The following is a 21414-nucleotide window of genomic DNA, read 5'->3' as shown; positions in this document are numbered from 1 at the left end:
GTCCAGATCCCTCATGAAATACTTGCTACCATGCTTGTGGTAATAAGTGAGTTATATAACTCTGCTCTATTGGTTCACAGAGAGCTGGTTGCGAGAGAGAGCCTGGTTATCTCCCCACCCACACTCTTGTTTCCTCTCTCACCATGTGATTTCTCAAAATCAGCTCCTCTTCACCTTTCTCCATGGATGGAAAGAGCCTGAAGCCTTCACCAGAAGCAGATGCTGGCACTGTTTCTTGTACAGCCTCCAGAACCATGAGCTAAATAAAATCTCTTTTCTTTATAAATTACCCAGCCTCAGGTATTCCTTTATAGCAACACAAATGTACTAAGACACCAGCCTTCTTTTTCATCCCTTCCTCTTTGACATATACCTTTTAAAGACTTGCCAACAGAGATATGGCTCTTTAACAATACAAAAATGGGATTTGTCAAATTGGAGCACAGATTCCCAGTAACAGTTTGCTTAACACTAGTATTTCATTCCCTAGAGACAGTATAAACCAGAAAATTGGAAAGTCTTTTGCCTTAAAAATATGCTGGAGGTTTTCCTGATTACTTGTAAAAGAGAGAAGTGATGTTATCCTTGGTTATTAAACCTGGTAAGTCTGTCCGCCACAGCTTTGTGAGGTTACCCTGATATACTTTTATTGTACATATGAATACATGTGTCTCCATATGTTTTAATGTTAACTGTTTAGTCAATCACGTTTTTGCTATCCAATAGAAATGTGCTAGGTCAGCTGTCCTTAACCACATATACCACGACTTAGTATTATCAAGCTGCAATGTTTTTGACCTTGACAAAAGTGTTCATATGTGTAAAGATAACATCATCTCACCTGAAGGAGACCCTTTATTTTTGTGTTAGAAAATATGCATATCCACAGGCATCTTCCTGTATCTAAAATTCAAAGTGTAGAAAGAAGGAATTTGGTGGAGTACATTTACTGATTAAAAGTAATTTTTCCTTTATCTCCTCTTAGACATGTGTGCTTAATTCTTACTTTCTGCTGATTCTCCTCTATCAGGGATTTAGCCTCTATTTATGTTGCTTAGTTCTCTGTAGTCAGTTTATCTGCATATTTTACAAATTGACTCTCTTTTTCCTTCTTAGCACTGATGGTTCTATAAAGCATTGGATGTAGTGCAAACCCAATTAAAGCCAAACTAATTAACTATGACTCTTTATATTCTATACAAATCGCACTTGTCTTTGTGTAAAAAGCACGGTGTGAATTCTCTTGGGCCTTCATCGTTTTATGGCATGCACTTTTGGTGTCTATTACAATGTTGGTACTAATATTTTCAGTCTCTTTCAGATTCCTTTTGTTTGCATAAAATACATGACTCCACACCATGCTTCTTGGCCACAGAAAGTAAAGAACCTACTTTGTAATGAAAACACAACCCTTTTTAAAAGGGTTCAAGAAAATGCTTTTTATAGCAAAGGAATAAATAACCTGTGAAATTCTCCATGATTGAATATTATTAAGTCAAATGGGCTTATTAAGATTCATAAAGCAATTAGAAGCGTTAGGCTGAATTCTCTTGTCAGTTTCTTGTGCCTGTCCTCACATTAAAGCCAATGGAAGCTGTATGCTTTTGGCCGTGGGCAAAATGTAGCCCATTTTGAATAAGAATAGCATCTGCAATTATACTCGCTGAGATAAAAATTAAAAGGTTCATCAATTCTCATGCTTCAGAGCATGAGATTATAACCAGATGGTGCCAGAAAGTTTCTGCTGGGCATGAGGATTCACTAATGGACAGGTACATTAGGACAATTTTCCTTTGGCCTCCCTCCTCATAATGTCTCACACACACACACACACAGATGCGCCAAAAACAGGACATCAAAACAAATGAGACATTTGCATTTTACCAAGATGAAATCCTCCCATGGCCTAACAATATTGCGATTCAAATCCTAGCAGGTGTAGAACATTTCAATGCAAACATTTTAGAATTGAATTCAACTCAACAGCAATAACTTATCTTCTGCTTCTAGACTGGCTGGTTTTGTCTTTACATGTGCCATCTTAATTTTCATTAAACTAAATTTACCTCAGGGCATAAAATATAGGAAAATATTTGCTAGTGCAAAAAAGATCTAAGTCATTACAATTTATAAAACTCTACACCTGCATGTGAAAAATCAACTAATTGGCCGGGCGCGGTGGCTCAAGCCTGTAATCCCAGCACTTTGGAAGGCCGAGACGGGCGGATCACGAGGTCAGGAGATCGAGACCATCCTGGCTAACGCGGTGAAACCCTGTCTCTACTAAAAAAAATACAAAAAACTAGCCGGGCGAGGTGGCGGGCGCCTGTAGTCCCAGCTACTCGGGAGGCTGAGGCAGGAGAATGGCGCAAACCCGGGAGGCGGAGCTTGCAGTGAGCTGAGATCCGGCCACTGCACTCCAGCCTGGGCGACAGAGCGAGACTCCGTCTCAAAAAAAAAAGAAAAGAAAAATCAACTAATATATATATATATATATATTTTGAACACCCGGCAGTTTCCATGCAGTGTTTGAGTTTATAAAAAATATGATAGAAAAATAAGATATTATACTAGCCTTTAGGTGGCTGACAATTCTCCTTTCAGGCTAAAGACATAAAACAAGACAATATGAGATTTTATGATATACTCTATAAATTCAATAGGAGTCCAAAAAGATAGTGTGTAATGAAGCAATCAGACAAATTCTTGATTTAGATAAATATGTATAGACATATGTATATACACACATATGCATATGTAAATAAATATATCTTATTTATACCTGTAATTGTGGAAGACTGCTAAAATGCCAGAGGATTGTTATTTGCTCGTATCATTTTTTTGAGTATCCAAAATACTAAAGTCATTTATGTTTGGTTTTCAAACCTCTATAAAATTTCCAGTGTATATTTTCTTTACTTAAATAGTATTATTATACATTTGCAAAATGTATAGTACTAAATTAATTTGAAACATTGTTTCATATTAATATTCTCTAGACCCCCAACGAATGGTATATTATATTTTGGGGAGTTTACCTGAACCTCCTGTATTAGAGAGAAGTGCTAATCTTATTTTAATAAAGAAATTGTGTACTAAAGAAAGCTGGTCATCTATTCTTTACTTTTACTCCTCACAAAATATTTCATTAGAACATGTAAGTCCAACTCTCTGTGCAAAGTTTCATAATTTCTTTCTTTAATTCCATAATCTATTTGCCGTATTCATAGTAAATTAATGTGTTCTAGGAATGTAGGTCATCTTGGACAGATAGTAGAAATTTATCCCAAATTGGTTGTCTAACAGTTAAAAAAAATCATAGTTAGCCTGTAGAGACAACAATTCATGCTGAATGAAATAGTCCAGGCATTGAAGGATGGCTAATGGGCCCTGCCTTTCCTGGGGTTTGTGTGAACAAGAGGTCATGCACATTTTTAAGTGAGTTATGTGCACTCTTTATTCATAGAAGCTATGTTCTTGTGTATGAAATTTGATAACCTGAAAACAATATCGACAACAATCACAAAAGTTTTGAATTTGAATTGCAGTATAAAATAATTTTAAAAATTTGCCAAATATTTTCTTTAAATAACTCTTTTCTATCCAGGACAGCTGTAATTACTTGAAATTTTTCCCTTTTAAAGAAATGAATTAATAGTGGATTTCACTTATTAGTCCTACTGTTCCTCTTGGAGAAATACTGGAACAAATTGTGTTCTTGTCCCCAATAGCAGTCCTTTAAATATGAATAAACCTATTTGAACACTTATTTAAATATTTTTATATCACTCAGTTATAATGGTCAGATTTATCTGGACAAATGTCCTTTTGTCCTTCTAAAGTGGAAATTATTTAATTGGAAACAGCTTATTCCTTTTTTTTTTTAAACACTGTGAAGTATAATTACTTTCTGTCATAAAAACATTGTCATTTTTATTAATGCAGCTCATGTTTGGATTTACATATCTGGAAGTTACTACATTGTTTTAGGTGTTCAGTGTCCCAATATTGATGTTTTCCACGTGAGTCATCCTACTCTCCTTCATACAATAATATCACAAATTTGATTTTTTATTAAAATGTTTACATTAACTTCTGTTAAATTTACCTTGTTTATTTTATTTTGGTATTGTGATTCATCAGGTTTGTTTTAAATCTTGATTAGCAATTTATTCTACAGACTATTAGATTAGTTCCAGTATTCCTGCAAGTAGGAAAATCTGTGGATGCTCAAGTCCCTTATATAAAATGGCATACTATTTGCATTTAACCTACACACATCCTCCCCATACATTAAATCATTTCTAGATTACTTATAATACTTAGTATGATATAAATTCTATGTTAATAACTGTTACTCTGTAGCTTTAAAACACTTGTATTATTTTTTATTGTTGTACTATTTTTTCTTATTTTTAGAATTTTTAAGATATTTTTTATCTGTGGTTGGTTGAATATTGAATGCACAGATGTAGAACCTATGGATATGGAGGGTCAAATATAAGCTACTCATCTCTGCTTTATTTAACTTCAGAACTTAAAAGACAGGACTTAATGTATTATCTTATGATACTTTTATTATGAAAATAAAGTGAAGTAGGTCCACAGGTCTCTAGTACATATCTCCCTTCTGAGTTCACAGAGTAGCACAACACATTGGAATAACTTTGCATTGCAGACCAATTATATTTTCTTTAACTTACATTGTTTCAGTATTTTAAACATATTCTGAAGTTTCATACTTAACTCCCCTGCTCATTTTTTATTAAAGCTATGTTATCACATATTAGCCAGATAAGAGAGATCAAATATAATAATAACGGAATCAGAAGAAAAAATGTAAAAACTAGGATTCAATCATTGATCAGAAAACAAATATGAGGGACAGTGACATAACTGTGCTTGTTGACCTTTATTAGCAATATTTTCTTTTCCTTCTCATTTTTACCAACTCATAGAACTTAGATATGGTGCTTAGTGGTAATATATTGAGGACTAAACAAGTACAAAGGTATTAGCTGACAACTGGACCTAGGGTTTACATAATATATGTATAGTAACTATTAACAAAAGATCAATGAGATCTGCAGAGGTAAAAGCAGAACTTCATTTAAAAAAACAATTTACAGATTGGGGAAGCACAGCCTTCAGTACAAGTGAAAGTGTGCTCTCTGAAAAACAAAGGGAGGATTTGGCTTAAACAGAGAAATTTCTGTTTCAGATTCTCGATCAGGTCTATCTATGCAAATGAAGTATTCAAATTGTTTAGTTCTGATTGGTCAAAATAGTTGAGCCCTGATTGTGTTGTTTCTAAGCCCCAGGCCGGAAGTCCAGAAGTCTCTGTCAGATGGCCAGTGGAGAGGAGCAGTGGGGATGAGAGGGGACACACATGTTTCCAGCTAGTTTATCTTGGTACCTTGGCACCAGCAATAGGAACTGTTTGGCTTGATGGTGGAAAGGGAGGTCCTGTGACACTTTCACAACATTTTTCAGAGCACACAGACTACATAATCCCTCCTCATTCAGCCATTGCTGCTTCATTTTGTATGCTGGTAAAGGACATAATTTAATATAACAACAAGGTGACTGAAAACATACTAGGTAATCTATGCCCATTTAACCTTAATAAAAAGTCTATTTTCTTGAATTCTTGAAGAATATTTTATTTTATTTTGATGGGAGGGGAAATAAAACAGGCAAGTATAAAAAATTTTAAGTTTTTTCATTGAAATGTTAATATTTTGAGTCTATAATATAAACCCATAATACACAGATTAAAAGGGTAAAAAGGTGTACAAATTTTATCACAAGCACACGTGTGTGTGGAAGTCATACAAATTATAAAAACCTCAAAATTTTAAACTTTTATACTATCTTGAGGCTATAGAAAGAATTGGGCCTTGGGAACATGGAAAAACAGGGTATGAGAAAGAGAGAACAGGAAAGGTCTGGCTAGCAAAAGGAGGCTTGTTGTGCAGATGAAACCTCACAGGTAGCAGCCCTCAGAAAGAATAGATGACAGCCAGTAGCAAATTTTTCTGTCAGACCTTTAGAGGTGTCACATTCTTTGTTAATCTTTCCTAGATATGGAAAGAGTGGCTGGAGGCAAGGGTTCAAAGAAAGACTGTTTGCATTCATTGTTTACTGCATTTTATTTCTTCTTCGTATGTAAATCTCCCCCACAAAAGAAAACATTTTAGTTATTCTTGTGTTTCTACCTTTTTTGAATAGCCATCTTGAAATGTGTTTAAAAAGTATATTTTAGAGTGAAATATTTTGATTTCCTTCCCAAGCAAATTGTCAGTGTATAAGTCCGTTCTCATATTGCTATAAAGAAATACTTGAAACTGGGTGGGTTTTTTTGTTTTTTTTTGTTTTTTTTTTGTTTTTTTTTTTTGAGACAGAGTTTCTCTCTTGTTGCCCAGGCTGGAGTACAGTGGCCTGATGTCAGTTCACCACAACCTCTGCCTCCCGGGTTCAAGCAATTATCCTGCCTCAACCTCCTGAGTAGCTGGGATTACAGGCATGTGCCACCATGCCTGGCTAATTTTGTATTTTTAGTAGATACAGGGTTTCTCTATGTTGGTCAGGCTGGTCTCGAACTCCTCACCTCAGGTGCTTCACCCGCCTCAGGCTCCCAAAGTGCTGGAATTACAGGCGTGAGCGACAGTGCCCGGCCAGGGTAATTTATAAAGCAAAAAGTTTAACTGACCCATGGTTCTTCAGGGTGTACAGGAAGCGTGATGCTAGATCTGTTTGACTTCTGGGGAGGCCTCAGGAAACTTATAATCATAGGAGAAGATGAAGGGGGAGCAGGCATGTTACACGGCCAGCGCAGGAGCAAGAGAGGGATGGAAGAGGTGCTACATATTTTTAAACAACCAGATCTCACGAGAACTCACTATTGCGAGCACAGTACTAAGGAGATGGTACTAAACCATTTATGAGAAACCTATGCCTATGATCCAGTCACCTCCCTCCAGGCCCCACTTCCAACACTACATGAAACCTGGTAGGGACACCGATCCAAACCATATCAGTAAGCTACACATTAATCTAAATAATTAATCTCCATTACTCTGAATAATAAAAATGCAAATATGCAGTAAGAAAAAGTCAATTCTCTCTATGTTTAAATTTTCAAATATCCAACATATTTAAATCATTAAGCTCTGTTTCACCAAACTGAGGGTCAGGCTGCTATTTCTCATGGCCCAATAACAAAATGCAGATGAACTGGGGAGGAAGAGAGTTTGTATTTCTGCAACCAGTTACAGGAAGAAGGCCTGGAAATTATCACCATACCAAGTTAAAATTACAAAGTTTTCCTGAGTTTATATACCTTCTAAGCTATACGTCTATGGGTGAGTGTGCATTTATCTAAATACATTAGCGATTAACTTCTTTTAATCTATAACTAAGGTCTGAGTTCTGGAGACCTTCCTCTGGAGCTTCAGTAAATGTACTTAATCTAAATGGGTCCAGGTACTGGGGTGATTACCTTTATCTTGTCTCCTGCTAAATCACGGAGGTTTGGACCCATTAGATCCTCAATAAACTTGTTTGTGGAGGTCTGGGGAGTTTCCTCAGACCAAAATAAAACGTGTTTAATCCTAAAGGGGTCCGTTAAGAATTCCTTCATTAATTTGTCATGCTTTAAGGCCCAGGAAAGGCCTAGGCAAAACACTTCGTGGGCTTTTGTTACATGCTAGCCTTTGTATAAGGGCAATGGCTTTTAATATTTAACTTAACCATTCAGTCAGTACTGACAGTTGTTATGGAGGCCTGTGTTAGTGGCCTGCAACAGTTTGAGTAGATCTATAATAGTCTCTATGGCATAAATTCTAGAAAATTACCTAAAAATGTATTGTTATTAAGAAGAGAGTAGTATATTCTTTTGTTTGTGGATGTAAAATGGTTATTAACAGGCCTGAAATAATTCTCTCTTTATCAGGGGTTTGGAGGAATGCCCCAAGGGGTATAAAAGGAAGTTGGCTTGCTCATAGCTTATTTAAAAATATTTAATAGCATGTATTTTAATATATCCTATTATTTTTAATAGCATATGTTCTGGATGGCAAGAGTTTTTAATCTGTGGAATAATGTTAGCAGGATACCCCTGGACTACTTGGGACTACCTATTGTAAGAAAACCAGTAGTCTATGATTTATGAACATACTTCTCAAAAAACATTGGGCTTGTAACAATCTGAATATGAAGTTGAGATGTTTTGTGACAAAAATCTGTTTCTTTTTGCTTAAACAATGTAGGACTTAGATATCTCAAATGTTAAACTGCCTCACCTGATGCCACAAGAAAAGATGTGGAGAGCTGTATTAGCATTATCAGATCTCACACATTATTTGTGCCTTAGTATTACCTGTATCCTTAAAATTATTAGTAAATTATGTGGAAAATATCTGATTTTTGTGAACATGATTTGACAACACAATTATTTGTAATACTGCTGGTTTTCTAAAAAGAATGCATTGACCATAAGTCTATAGGGATTTTTTGTAATGAGCAGTCAAGTAATCATTTGGTGAACTTAAATCATGAACTTCAAATTAGCTGAATCCCACAAGCCTTGACTGATCATGTTCTTTAGCGTAGGTATTCCATTACGTATTACGGAGGACACAGTGATACACATATAAAGATAATCTGCTTTCCAGATTCAACCCAAGGAAAGATGGTCTGTAATGGCAATCCAAAATCATAGGAAAAATGTATTCTACAATGCAGATACTTCTAAAAATAAAGATCCAACTAGAAAAGTCTTATGGCAGAATTATATCATGTGTTGGGCCTTTGTGAAGAATATTAAGCTCAACAGGTAAAGATGCAGGGTAGGAGTATTCTATCTAATATGAATGGTTGAGGTGATGTGCATTACATAGCATTCTAATCAGGACAGTTCAAATCATCTTTTAACTCTATCAAAATTTGGTTTTATGCGTGATAATTTTTGAGACTTTTATATCTAAAATTTTATAATATTAATTGTATGATTATTACATATATTTATGTTGCCTCCAAAAAGATATCAAAGATGAGATGGCATAAATTATTGACATAAAGTAACTCCTAATAGTTAAATTAGTCAAATTTTTCATTCAGTTAAATTCATTACTGGATTATCAATGAAACCCTTCAGGATTCTTTTAGCACGTGACATCAAATACAGATATTGTACTATCAGAGGAACAATCCAATGTGTAACTCTGTTATCAATTAAAATACTTAATGTAATGAAAACCTAATTCAAAATAGATGAAATATAAATATTTATTGGTACACATACTTGAATGATCCAGAAAGAAGTATAAATTTTGGCTTGGTTTGATTAAGTATTTCATTTACATCACCAGGATTTCACTGTCCTTTGATTTATCTGTTCCACCTTCTACAACATAAGGTTTATGATAAGACAGTCTTCCCTCAAGATACTAAAAGATCTGTATGAGCATGAAGCCATATCAGTCAGAAGGACGCAGAAATTGGTTTTGGATATTTAGATAACAAGTTATTTTCCTAGGACATTATTTGTCTGAATAATTAATAGATCACTACAGTGATTTAGACCTACGTGAACTCAACAAATCCATGTGCTATGTATGAAACCATTAAGGTAAACTTATCTGTAGATAGGGCAAAAGTTAACTTCTTTCTTTCTACTCCCTTTTCCCCCATCACAATCTCACACTGTGAGGCTGATATATAGCAGGGAAAAGATGGACAAAATGTAGACATTTGGTGTACAAGTATATATTCTTTCATAAGAGAAATATCCCTCCTTACCATGGAAACCAACTAGAAAGTGGCAAGGATAGAAAATGGCACAGATAGGACTTTTCAAATATGGAGAGTGCAAGAAATTGGGGGATCATTTTTAACAAGACTTTATTGTTTGAGTATGTAGAAACAGCAACTTATTGGAACTGGACAAGATGGCAGAAGCTGAGGCAGATCTTTTAGAACATGAGATGGAAGTCATAGACTGCAGGATAGAAACAGTACAAGACATTAACAGCATAGACATGTCATAGAAATCCTGAGCTGTACAGCTTATTAAAAAGAAAATTGGGGGGAAAGTGGCCAAGATGACTGATTAAAAGCAGCTAGAGTTTGTGGCTCTCACAGAGAGGAATGTAAGGAGTGAGTTAATATAGCACCTTCAACTGAAATATCCAAGTCCTTATATTTGGACTAATCAAGGAAACAAATCGATCCATGGAGAACTGAGAAAAGCAAGACAGGACAATGACCCACCTGGGAGCAACACGGAGCCAAGGGAAACTCTCTCACCCAGGGAGGCAGAATGTGTAATCCTGGGAATGCACACTTCTCCCATGGATCTTTGCAACCCTCGGGTCAGGAGATCCACTCACGAACCCTCTTCACCAGAGCCTTCATTCTGATACACACTGTTCCATGGAATCTCAGCAAGTAGCTACTCAGGCATATGTGGAGACCTGGGAACCTTAGAGACCTGAGCTTTCTGGGCTTCCTGGAAAAAGTAGCTGTAACTCCAGCAAAACAGGAGGTTAGACCCCCATAATTACCCCTAGGAGACAGGCTGAGTCCAGGGGACCAAGCAACAATGGCCTTTGGGCCCATTTCCATGGCACTTCACAGGATAAGACAAACTGGCATGAAATTCCAGCCAGCCATTGGTAGCAGCATTGCACTTCCCTGAAGTGGAGTTCCCAGAGGAAGGGGAGGGCCACCACCTTTGATGCTTAGATGACTTAGCCATTCTGACCTTACGGCTTTGGACAATCCAGGCTGATCAGGATCAGAAAGAATTCCCCAGCATAGCACAGCTGCCCTACAAAACACTGCTTCATTAAGCTGCTTAACTTGCCCTGCTAGCACATAGGAGTACAGTATGCAGTATGACCCTCCACTAGCACTGACTACTATTGCAAGCAGTGCCTTGGGAAGCACAGAGCCAGCAAGTCCCACCCTGGCAGTGACCTACTTTTGTGATATGCTGTACAGAGAACAGGAGATCCTCCCACACACTCACTCCAGCTTGCCAAGCAGAGAAAGCACATACACCTGTGCTGGCAAGCACCCAATACCACCTCCAGTGCAATGGTGGCACATACAATATCCAGGGCGAGCACCCCACCCATAGCCAACACCACCTCCAGTGCAATGGTAGGCAGGCACCCCTGCATCCGCTAATGCTCCTCTGCATCTGCCAAACTTCAGTACCCCCAGCACAGTGGACTCCAAACTTCAAGGAACCAGAGAACAAAGTTGAGGCCCAATACAAGTCCCCCAGAGTTAGAGCATGCAGTCCAAAAGTTGGGAGCTGAGTGTTGGCCCCTGAAATCTTCCTGAAAGGAAGCCAGCTGAATCCACCTTATACCACAGTTAAACTCTCAAGGTCATCAAATGGGATAAAAGAAAAAAAAAAAAAAAAAACTGTCTCTAAAGTTCAGCAACCTCAAAGATTGAAGGTAGACAAGCCCATAAAGATAAGAAAAAAAAAAAACAGTGAAGAACCCTGAAAACTCAAAAAGCCAGAGTGTCGTTTTCCATCCAAATCACCACATTGCCTCTCCAGCAAGGGTTTGGAATCAAGCTGAAGTTGAGATGGCTGAAATGACAGAAGTATAATTTAGATTATGGATAAAAACAAAGTTCCTTGAGCTATGAGAGTATGTTGTAATCCAATGCAAGAAAGCCAAAAATCATAATAAAACAATGCAGGAGCTGACAGACAAAATATCCAGTAGAGAGAAGAATATAACCACTGTGACACAGCTGAAAAACACACTACAAGAATATCACAGGGCAATCACAATTATTAATAGCAGAATAGACCAAGCAGAGAAAAAAATTTCAGAGCTTGAAGACTGCCTTTCTGAGATAAGACAGGCAGACAAGAACGGAGAAAAAAGAATGAAAAGGAATAAAGAAAACCTCTGAGAAATAAGGGATTATGGGAGGAGACCCAATCTATGACTGACTGGTGTACCTGAAGGAGATGGGGAGAATGGAACCAACTTAGGGAACATATTTCAGAATATTATCTATGAGAATTTCCCCAACTTAGCTAGAGAGGCCAACATTCAAATTCAAGAAATGTAGAGAACCTCCATAAGATATTCCACAAGAAGGACATCCCAAGACACATAATCATCAGATTCTCCAAGGTTGAAATGAAAGAAAAAACGTTAAAGGCAGCTAGAGAGAAAGGCTAGTCACCTACAAAGAGAAGCTCATTACACTAATAGCCAACCTCTCAGCAAAAGCCCTATAAGCCAGAAGAGATTGAGGGCCAATACTCAACATTCTTAAAAAAAAAATCATCCTAGAATTTCATACCTGGCCAAACTAAGCTTCATAAGCAAAGGAGAAGTAAGGTATTTTTCAGAAAAGCTAATGCTGAGGGAATTTGTTACCACTGAACCTGCTTTACAAGTGCTCCTGAAGGAAGCACTAAATATGGAAAAGAAAAACCACTACTAACCACTACCAAAACACACTGAAGCACATAGACCAGTGACATTGTAGGACAACCACATAAAAAGTCTGCAAAATAACCAGCTAACAGCATAATGACAGGATCAGACCACACACATAAATACTAACCTTAAATGAAAATGGGCTAGATTTCCCCAATTAAAAGACACAGAGTAGCAAGGTGGATAAAAAATCAAGACCCATTGATATGCTGTCTTCAAGAGACCCATCTCACATGCAATGATGCACTTAGGCTCAAAACAAAGGAGTGGAGAAAAATCTACCAAGCAAATAAAAAGCAGGGTTTGCAACAGTAGTTTCTGACAAAGCAGATTTTAAAACCACAAAGATCAAAGGAGACAAAGAAGCACAATGCATAAAGGTAAAGGGTTCAATTCACCAACATCTAACTATCTGAAATACATATGCACCCAACACAGGAGCACCTAGACTCATAAAGCAAATTCTGAGAGACCTTCAGAGAGACTCCCACACAATAATAGTGGGAGACTGTTACACCCCACTGACAACATTAGACAGATAATCAAGACAGAAAATTAACAAAGACAATAATGCTGGTAGATTTAATACCCCACTGAAAATATTAGACAGATCATCAAGACAAAAAATTAACAAATATATATAGGACCTGAACTCAGCACTGCATCAAATGGACCTGATAGATACTACAGGACTCTCCACCCAAAGCAACAGAAAATACGTTCTTCTCATTACCACAGGACACCTAGTCTAAAATTGATAACATAATCAGAAGTAAAACACTCCTCAGCAAATGCAAAATAACTGAAATCATAACAAACAGTCTCTTGGATCATAGTACAATCAAATTAGAAATCAAGACTAAGAAATTCATTCAAAACCATGCAAGTACATTGAAATTGAATAGCTTTTTCCTGAATATCTGTTGAGTAAATAATGACAATAAGGCAGAAATCAAGAAGTTCTTTGAAAATAATGAGAACAAAAATACAACATACCAGAATCTCTGAGATGCAGCTAAAGCAATATTAAGAGGGAAATTTATAGCACCAAATGCCCACATCAAAAAATTAGAAAGATCAAAAGTTAACAACCTAACATCACAACTAAAAAAACTAGAGAGCCAAAAGCCAACAAATTCCAATGCCGGCAGAAGACAAGAAATAACCAAAATCAGAACTGAACAGAAGGGGATAGAAACATGAAAAACCATCCCCAGGTCAACAAATCCAGACACTGCTTTTCTGAAATAATAATAATAATAATAATGAAATAGATAGACTGCTACTAGACTAATAATGATGAAAGGAGAGAAGAAATTAGCCCAATCAGAAAGGACAAGTGAGATATTACCACTGACTCCACAGAAATACAAACAACCATCAGATAATATTATGAACACCTCTATGCACATGTACTAGAAAATCTAGAATAAATAGATAAATTCATGGACACATACACCCTCCCAAACCTGAAACAGGAAAAAATTGAATACCTGAACTGACCAATAATAAGCTCTGAAATTGAGGCAGTAATGAATAGCCTACAAACCAAAAGAAGACCAGAACTAGATGGATTCACAGCTAAATTCTACTGGAAGTACAAAGAGGACCTTGTACCATTTCTAATGTAACTATTTCAAACTTTGAGGAGGATGGACTCCTCCCTAACTCATTCTATGAGGCCGGCATCATCCTGATGCCAAAACCTGGCAAAGATTCAATGAAAAAGAAGAAAACTTTAGGCCAATATCTTGATGAACATTGATTAAAAAAAAAAATCGTCAGCAAAATATTGGCAAACTGAGTAGAGCAGAACATCAAAAAGCTTATCTGCCACAATCAAGTAGGCTTTAACCCTGAAATGCAAGTTTACTTCAACCTATACAAATCAATAAATGTGACTAATCACATAAACAGCACTAGGGACCAAATCCACATGATTATCTCAATGGATGAAGTAAAGGGTTTCAATAAATTCAACTTACATTCATGCTAAAAACTCCCAATAAACTAGATGTTGAAGACATGCACTTCAAAATAAGAGCCATACATGCAAACCTACAGTCAACGTCATACTGAACAGCCAAAAGCTGGAAGCATTCCCTTTGAAACTGGCACAAGACAAGGATACCATCTCTCACCCTCCTGTTTAACACAGTATTGTAAGTATTGGAATAGAGAGCCCAGAAATAAGGCCACACACCTACAACTATCTGGTTGTTGACAGAGCTGACAAAAATAAGCAATGAGGAAAGGATTCCCTATTCAATAAATGGTGCTGGGAGAACTGGCTAGCCATATGCAGAAAATTAAAACTGGACCCCTTCCGTATACCATATACAAAAATTAACCCAAGATAGGTTAAAGACATAAATGTAAAACCCCAACACGGAAAAACTCTGGAATACAACCTAGGCAATACCATTCAGGATACAGGCACAGACTAAGATTTCATGATGAAGATACCAAAAGCAATTGCAACAAAAGCAAAAGTTGACAAATGTGATCTAATTTAAACTAAAGAGATTCTGCACAGCAAAATAAACTATCAACAGAGTAGACAAACAACTTATAGAATAGGAGAAAATTTTTGCAAACTATGCATCTGACAAAGGTATAATATCCAGCATCTATAAGGAACTTAAACAAATTCATAAGAAAAAAACAACACCATAAAAAAGTGGGCAGAGGACAATAATCAGACGCTTCTCAAAAGAAGAGATTTATGCAGCCAACAAACACATGAAAAAATGCTCAGCATCACTGATCATTACAGAAATGCAAATCAAAACCACATTGAAATGCCACCTCACACTAGTCAGAAAGGCTATTATTAAAAAGTCAGAAAAAAAAAGTAACAGAGGCTAGCAATGTGGAGAAAAAGGAACACTTTTACACTGTTTGTGGGAGTGTACATTAGTTTAACCATTGTGGAAAACATTGTGGTGATTTCTCAAAGACCTAATACCATTTGATCCAGTGATCCCATTACTGGGTATATACCCAAAAGAATGTAAATTATTCTACTATAAAGACACATGCATGTGTATGTTTATTGCAGTACTATTCACAACAGCAAAGACACAGAATCAACCCAAATGCCCATCAATGATAGAATGGATATAGATAATGTCATACATATACACCATGGAATACTGGGCAGTCATAAAAAGGAAAGAGATCATGTCCTTTTCAGGGACATGGATGGAGCTGGAGGCCAATATTCTTACTAAACTACTGCAGAAACAGAAAACCAAATACCACATGTTCTTGCTCATAAGTTGGAGCTAAATGATGAGGTCACATGGACACATGGGGTGAACAACACTCCTTGTGGCTTATTGGAGAGTGGAGGGTGGGAGGAGGGAGAAGATCAGCAAAAATGATTAATGGGTACTAGGCTTAATAACTGGACGATAAAATAATTGGTACAACAAACCCCTTAACACAAGCTTACCTATGAAACAAACTTGCACATGTACCCCTGAAATTGAAAGTTAAAAAAAAATTAGATTAAAAAATTATAATTTGAAGAACAGGGCCACAATCAATGTTCATTCAACCAGACTACACCCTTGGCACTGCACTAATCTGTGGTTTCAAAATTAATTTACAAATTTGGCAAGTGCTCAAAAATATAAAAGCCACCTCTTTAGAGGCCTTACTATGTGTTAAACTTTCTAAACACTTTATATTCATTATTTTCATTCCTCTGATGTAGGTATGACTACTTCCTCAAAGGTATACAAAAGTAATAATCTGCTCAAAATTATTCCATGGCGAAAAGATTAAAAACCAAGAATTCTAACTCCAGAGTTTATGCTTTTATCTGCTATCTTTTAACTCTTTCTCAAAAAAAGGTTTTAGGGAATTAAACAATTTGTTGAGCTGTGAAGACTTGCTGGACATTAAAAAATAATGTTAGATGAATGATGAACATATAGAATGTGTGTTTGTGTGTGTGTGTGTGTGTGTGTGTGTGTGTTTGATGTTCCCAATCATGCAAATGCTACCAGCACTATTTACAATAGCAAAGATACGGAATCAAACTAAGTGTCCATCAATGGGTGAATGAATCAAGAAAATGGGGCATATAGACACAATGGAATATTACTCAGCTGTAAAAAAAATCCTATCTACGTAGATAAACCTGGAGGATATTATGTTAATTGAAATAAGCCAGGCACAGAAATACAAATACTGTGTATTCTTCTGCATATGTGGAATCTAAACAAATGAATATCATGGAAGTATTATAAAAGAATGGTTGTTACCAGAGCCTGGGGTTTTTAAGAGGTAAGGGATGTTGTGAAGATATTGGTCAAAGGATACATAATTATAGTTAAATAAGTTCAAGAGACCTATTGTATAACATGGTGACTATAGTTAATGATGATATATTGTATTCTTGAAAAATGTTAAGACATCCATCCATTAAATGGATGTTAAATATTCTCACAAGAAAAACAATGTCTATGTGGGGTAAAGCATTTGTTAATAAGCTATATTTAAGCATACAAAAATGCATACATGCTTCAAAACATCATATGTTATATGATATATACAATTTTATCTATTTAAAAATAAATTAAAATGGTTGACAGTGAATCATTCTATATAGCTGCATGCTTTTTTTCCAGTAGTGATCAGATGCTGATTCTCAAATTACATAGGGTGGATGGCGTCTATGATGAATGATTTGGTGTTTTGCTGGGTGTGTATATACCAGAAAACAAAACAAACAAAATTAATTGGGGAGGGCTGGCAAAGAATTATTGGATTGCTGAGGAGTATTAAACAGAGTACATGGGAAAGGAAATGCTGGCGGGAACAAAGCAATCGTTTTAAAGAGAATTGCGGGTCCAGGTATTGGGAGCACAAGAGGTTAAGGAACTAAGTGAAACACAAAAATAAAGGAAAGGATATTAGAGTTTATGACTTAAAGATGGAGAATTATGTTAAAATTCAGACTGTGACCATGAATATGGAAAACACAGGGTGAGACTGTCAAATCAGTAATCATAGTGTTTTTATTTTAGGTTGTATAATAATAGAGTTATGTTGAATTTAGTTACAACTTAAGCAATTTGTTTCACAGATGTAAAAGGCTATGTTTTGAACCTTCTATAAAATAACTATCTGATTTTGTAATGTTTCCCTGGGTTCTCTGTCTAGTGACAGTAGTAGCAAACAATTGTTATGAATAATTATAACAATAGTTTTTTAATATAAAATGTTGTAGATGTATATCAGATATTTTGTTAATTTTGTTTTGCAGAAGTCAAATACAGCTATTTTTTTCCTGCCCCAAAGTGTGATGTTATTGTGGCTAGCACAGTGGAGTGTAGCATGGTCTGAAAATCTGATCTAAGGCCAGGCAAGGTGGCTCACACCTGTAATCCCAGCACTTTGGGAGTCCGAGACAGATGAATCACCTTAGGTCAGAAGTTCAAGAACAGCATGGCCAACATGATGAAAACCCATCTCTACTGAAAATACAACAATTAGCTGGGCGTGGTGGTGGGCACCTGTAATCCCAGCTACTTGGGAGGCCAAGGCAGAAGAATCCCTTGAACCTGAGAGGCAGAGGCTGCAGTGAGCCGAGGCCACGCCATTGCACTCCAGCCTGGGCAACAAGAGTGAAACTCCATCTCAAAAACAAACAAACAAACAAACACACAACAAAAATTCTGATGTAAAATTATCATTATATTTTTTACCTTAATCTCTTTCAATCTCAGTTTCCTTGTTATGTGAAGAAGGAAGATAGTATTGATTGCCTATTCAGTAGCAACCCTAAACTCTTTATACTTCTAGCTGAGAGAGTCATTTTCCCACAATAGAGGTCAAATATATGAAGACTCACTTCATTCAGCTTCCTCTTATATAAAGTTTGGCTTTATGAGCAAATCATGACCAGTTACTCTTGAGTGAGCTTCTGCTAAGAGTGGAAATAGAAATAGGAGTGTTGTGGAAAGATGCTAGTCATGATAAAACAGAAAAATTTTATAAAAAACAACTTGTTTCCTTTATGCTTTAGAGGATGCCTTGTGTGGGTTTGATGGGTGTTTCTGCAGCTGTAATATGAACAAAGAGAGATATTATTGATGTACTATAGGTAGAAAGTTGAAAATAACCTAGAATTACCTACTACAGACATACTGTAAGGGAAAAAATTGCACATATTATTAACTCATTTTAATGAGATATTTTATTCCTCTCAGCCAAGTGTCCTAACCAAAGAAATAATTTAAATGAAAAAGAGAACATCACCTGCACTGGTAGCATGTAGTTAATACTGCTTACTTTAAATAATTTTTTACCAACTTTATATAATGCAAATTAAAGTACAAACTAAAAATGGAGCCTATGTACAATATAACTCATCATTTTATCATAATCTACACTTGTGTTAAAACTACCTATAATTAAATGGCTAATTTGGCTTTTAGAACAGTCATAATATAACAATTAATGTTATTAGGCTTGTTTACCAGGTTAAGTTAAAAAATGAAGTTCTGTATTAGGGCTAAAAGAGAAGATGAAGTGTATGAGTGCTAATAGTAATACAACTTTGGAAGAGAAGAACACACTTTTAATCAAACAGTAAGAGTTTGATAAAAAAAAAAGAATATACCTAAATATCTATGCCTTTTGGCTAAGATCAAGTGTAATATCTGTTCTTATAAGTTAAAAATACTAAAAAAGTATTTTTCTTCATCTTTAAATAAGAGCATAACCTTATCTGCCTTCAAAAATGGCTATTTTCATATAATGTTAATTTAAAAATAATAAAAGAAAAAGGCATCATGTATCAGGCAAATTGCATTAATTGCATTGATTGCAAATTGTATTAATTGCATTGAAGGTTAAATCCTATTCTTTGTTTTTAACATCTCGCCCTGCGTTTTAAATACAAACTTAAAATGCAATTAATAGTGACACTTTTTCTTCATAGCTTTGAAGTGCAAAATTAGAAAATGGCTAGAGGATGTTGCTACATAACCTTCTTAATGCTCTAGTTTGAACTATGGACCCTTATGCAAGCAGACTAAATGTACTATTTGGGGTACTACAGCCTATTTCTAGGAAGATGATTGTCTAATCATTTCAGAGAAAATGTCAGAGCATTTTCCCAGCAGATATGGGTAACACACAGCACAGCTGCAAATGTAAATTCTTCCAGACATGACTTCAGCCCTGAGAATCAGCTTTACTTCCTTCCTTAAAAGCTCTTTATAATAAAAAAGTAAGTAAGTATGTAAAGGTGATATATACATTAATTAGCTGGAACATGATTATCACTTCACAATGTAGAGGTATCTTAACAACATTAAGTGGTGCACCTTCAATATATACAATATTTATATTTCAATTATATTTCAATAAAGCTGTCTAAAAAAAAGAAAAAAAAATAGCTGTAAGAAAAACAAAAAATAAACAAGATTTTACCTGCCCATAAAATTTTTGGAATAATAAGTTCTCTATATTTATATAGATACCTTTGAGGACTTTATAAGACAAGGAAAATCTTGAATTCAGAAATGAAATGAGATATTTAAACTGGATGTTTGAAAGTTTCTAATTTCTTGCAGAGTAAGAAATGACATTTGCTATTTCTTTGTCTGCCAGGATCATATACAAATAATAATTTATTTAAATATGTGAATTAATTGTGTTTGTAATAGAGAAAAATTTGTGGTCACTGAATTATTTTATTTTAGAGTTAAATCTTTTAGTGTAACTGTGTGAGAATGAATACTATACATTTTTTGTAAGACAAAGTTGACTAATCCTTAGCGTATTTCTTAGAAAATTTCTTTTTATATAGGCCTCCATGTCTTTCCTCTCCAGTGTGAGGCACTTCATGGTGCATTTAAGCTTTGCCTTTTACTTTTGTTGACATATGATTTTGAAAGTTACTAACTGATAGATGTTACAAGCAAGTTGAGAGGGCAGTGAATTACTAAGATTACACTTCCAAGTCATCAAATAGAGACCATGTATTCAGCTATAAATTCCTCTCTGATTACCCGTAAAAACATTGTTTATACACCTATTTTATATTTAAACAATGTTATTTCTTTCATTTTCTAGTTGATTTAAATCCTGTCTTCTTTCATGTAACACGTTGTAGTAATTAACATGATAATGAGCATATAAAAGTCCATAATACATTTTTGTTGAATTGAATTAAGAAACTCATGATATAGGACTATGAAATGAGGAATTGATCCAAGAGGTGAACAGTTGTCTTCTAATCCAGGATCTGTTTCTAATGAACAGTATATTGTCTAGTTTTGGTTTACTTTTTAAATTATTATTACTATTATTTAACTGGAATTGGCTTTAAAATATTTTTATGAACAGAAGTCACATCTTTTAAGTTTGAGAGCTTATGTTGTCTATTATTTTATTAAATGTTACCTATATTTTATTTTTTTCTAGTTGAACTAGTGGGACACTTAAGAGAAGCATTTTAAGATATCTAACTTAATTTTTATTTTCATAATTGCCATTTGTTTACAAGCTGCATTCTCAAAATTGTCTAGGTTGACTAAATTTATTTTTCAAATCTATCCACCCTAGATGATTGGAGCAATTATTTTCACTATTATGATTTTGTTTGTTTGTTTCCAAAACCTCTCCTTAGTTCTTCATCTAAATTTCCTATTTATGATTCAGGTTTGATGTCCTCACTTATCAACAGGAGTTACTGTGGTTTCAGATCAACTTCTAATCACTGTTATCCTTCTTAGCTACTCTTTAGTCATAGGTATGTTCACTGAGTTTTTCCTAGAGCATGAAGTCCATATTTAGCACCTGTTCTTTCATGAGTACATTTCATAACCTGCTCTTTCATCAATATATTTCATAACCATTTATTATATTTCCATACCTGGTCAAGTTTTGTGCAGGTATTCTGTTAATT

The 21414-nt window shown here is 35.4% G+C and overlaps 1 pseudogene; it reads left to right on the top strand.

Annotated features, from left to right (window-relative positions):
- Window positions 1-19123: 19123 nt before the first annotated feature.
- LOC123568549 (U2 spliceosomal RNA) lies at window positions 19124-19226 on the top strand (annotated as a pseudogene).
- The last annotated feature ends 2188 nt before the right edge of the window (window positions 19227-21414 follow it).

This window comes from Macaca fascicularis, chromosome 13, assembly GCF_037993035.2.
Source record: "Macaca fascicularis isolate 582-1 chromosome 13, T2T-MFA8v1.1".
NCBI lineage: Eukaryota > Metazoa > Chordata > Mammalia > Primates > Cercopithecidae > Macaca > Macaca fascicularis.
The sequence above is the reverse complement of the archived record's forward strand: the minus strand, read 5'-3'. Positions and strand labels throughout refer to the sequence as shown.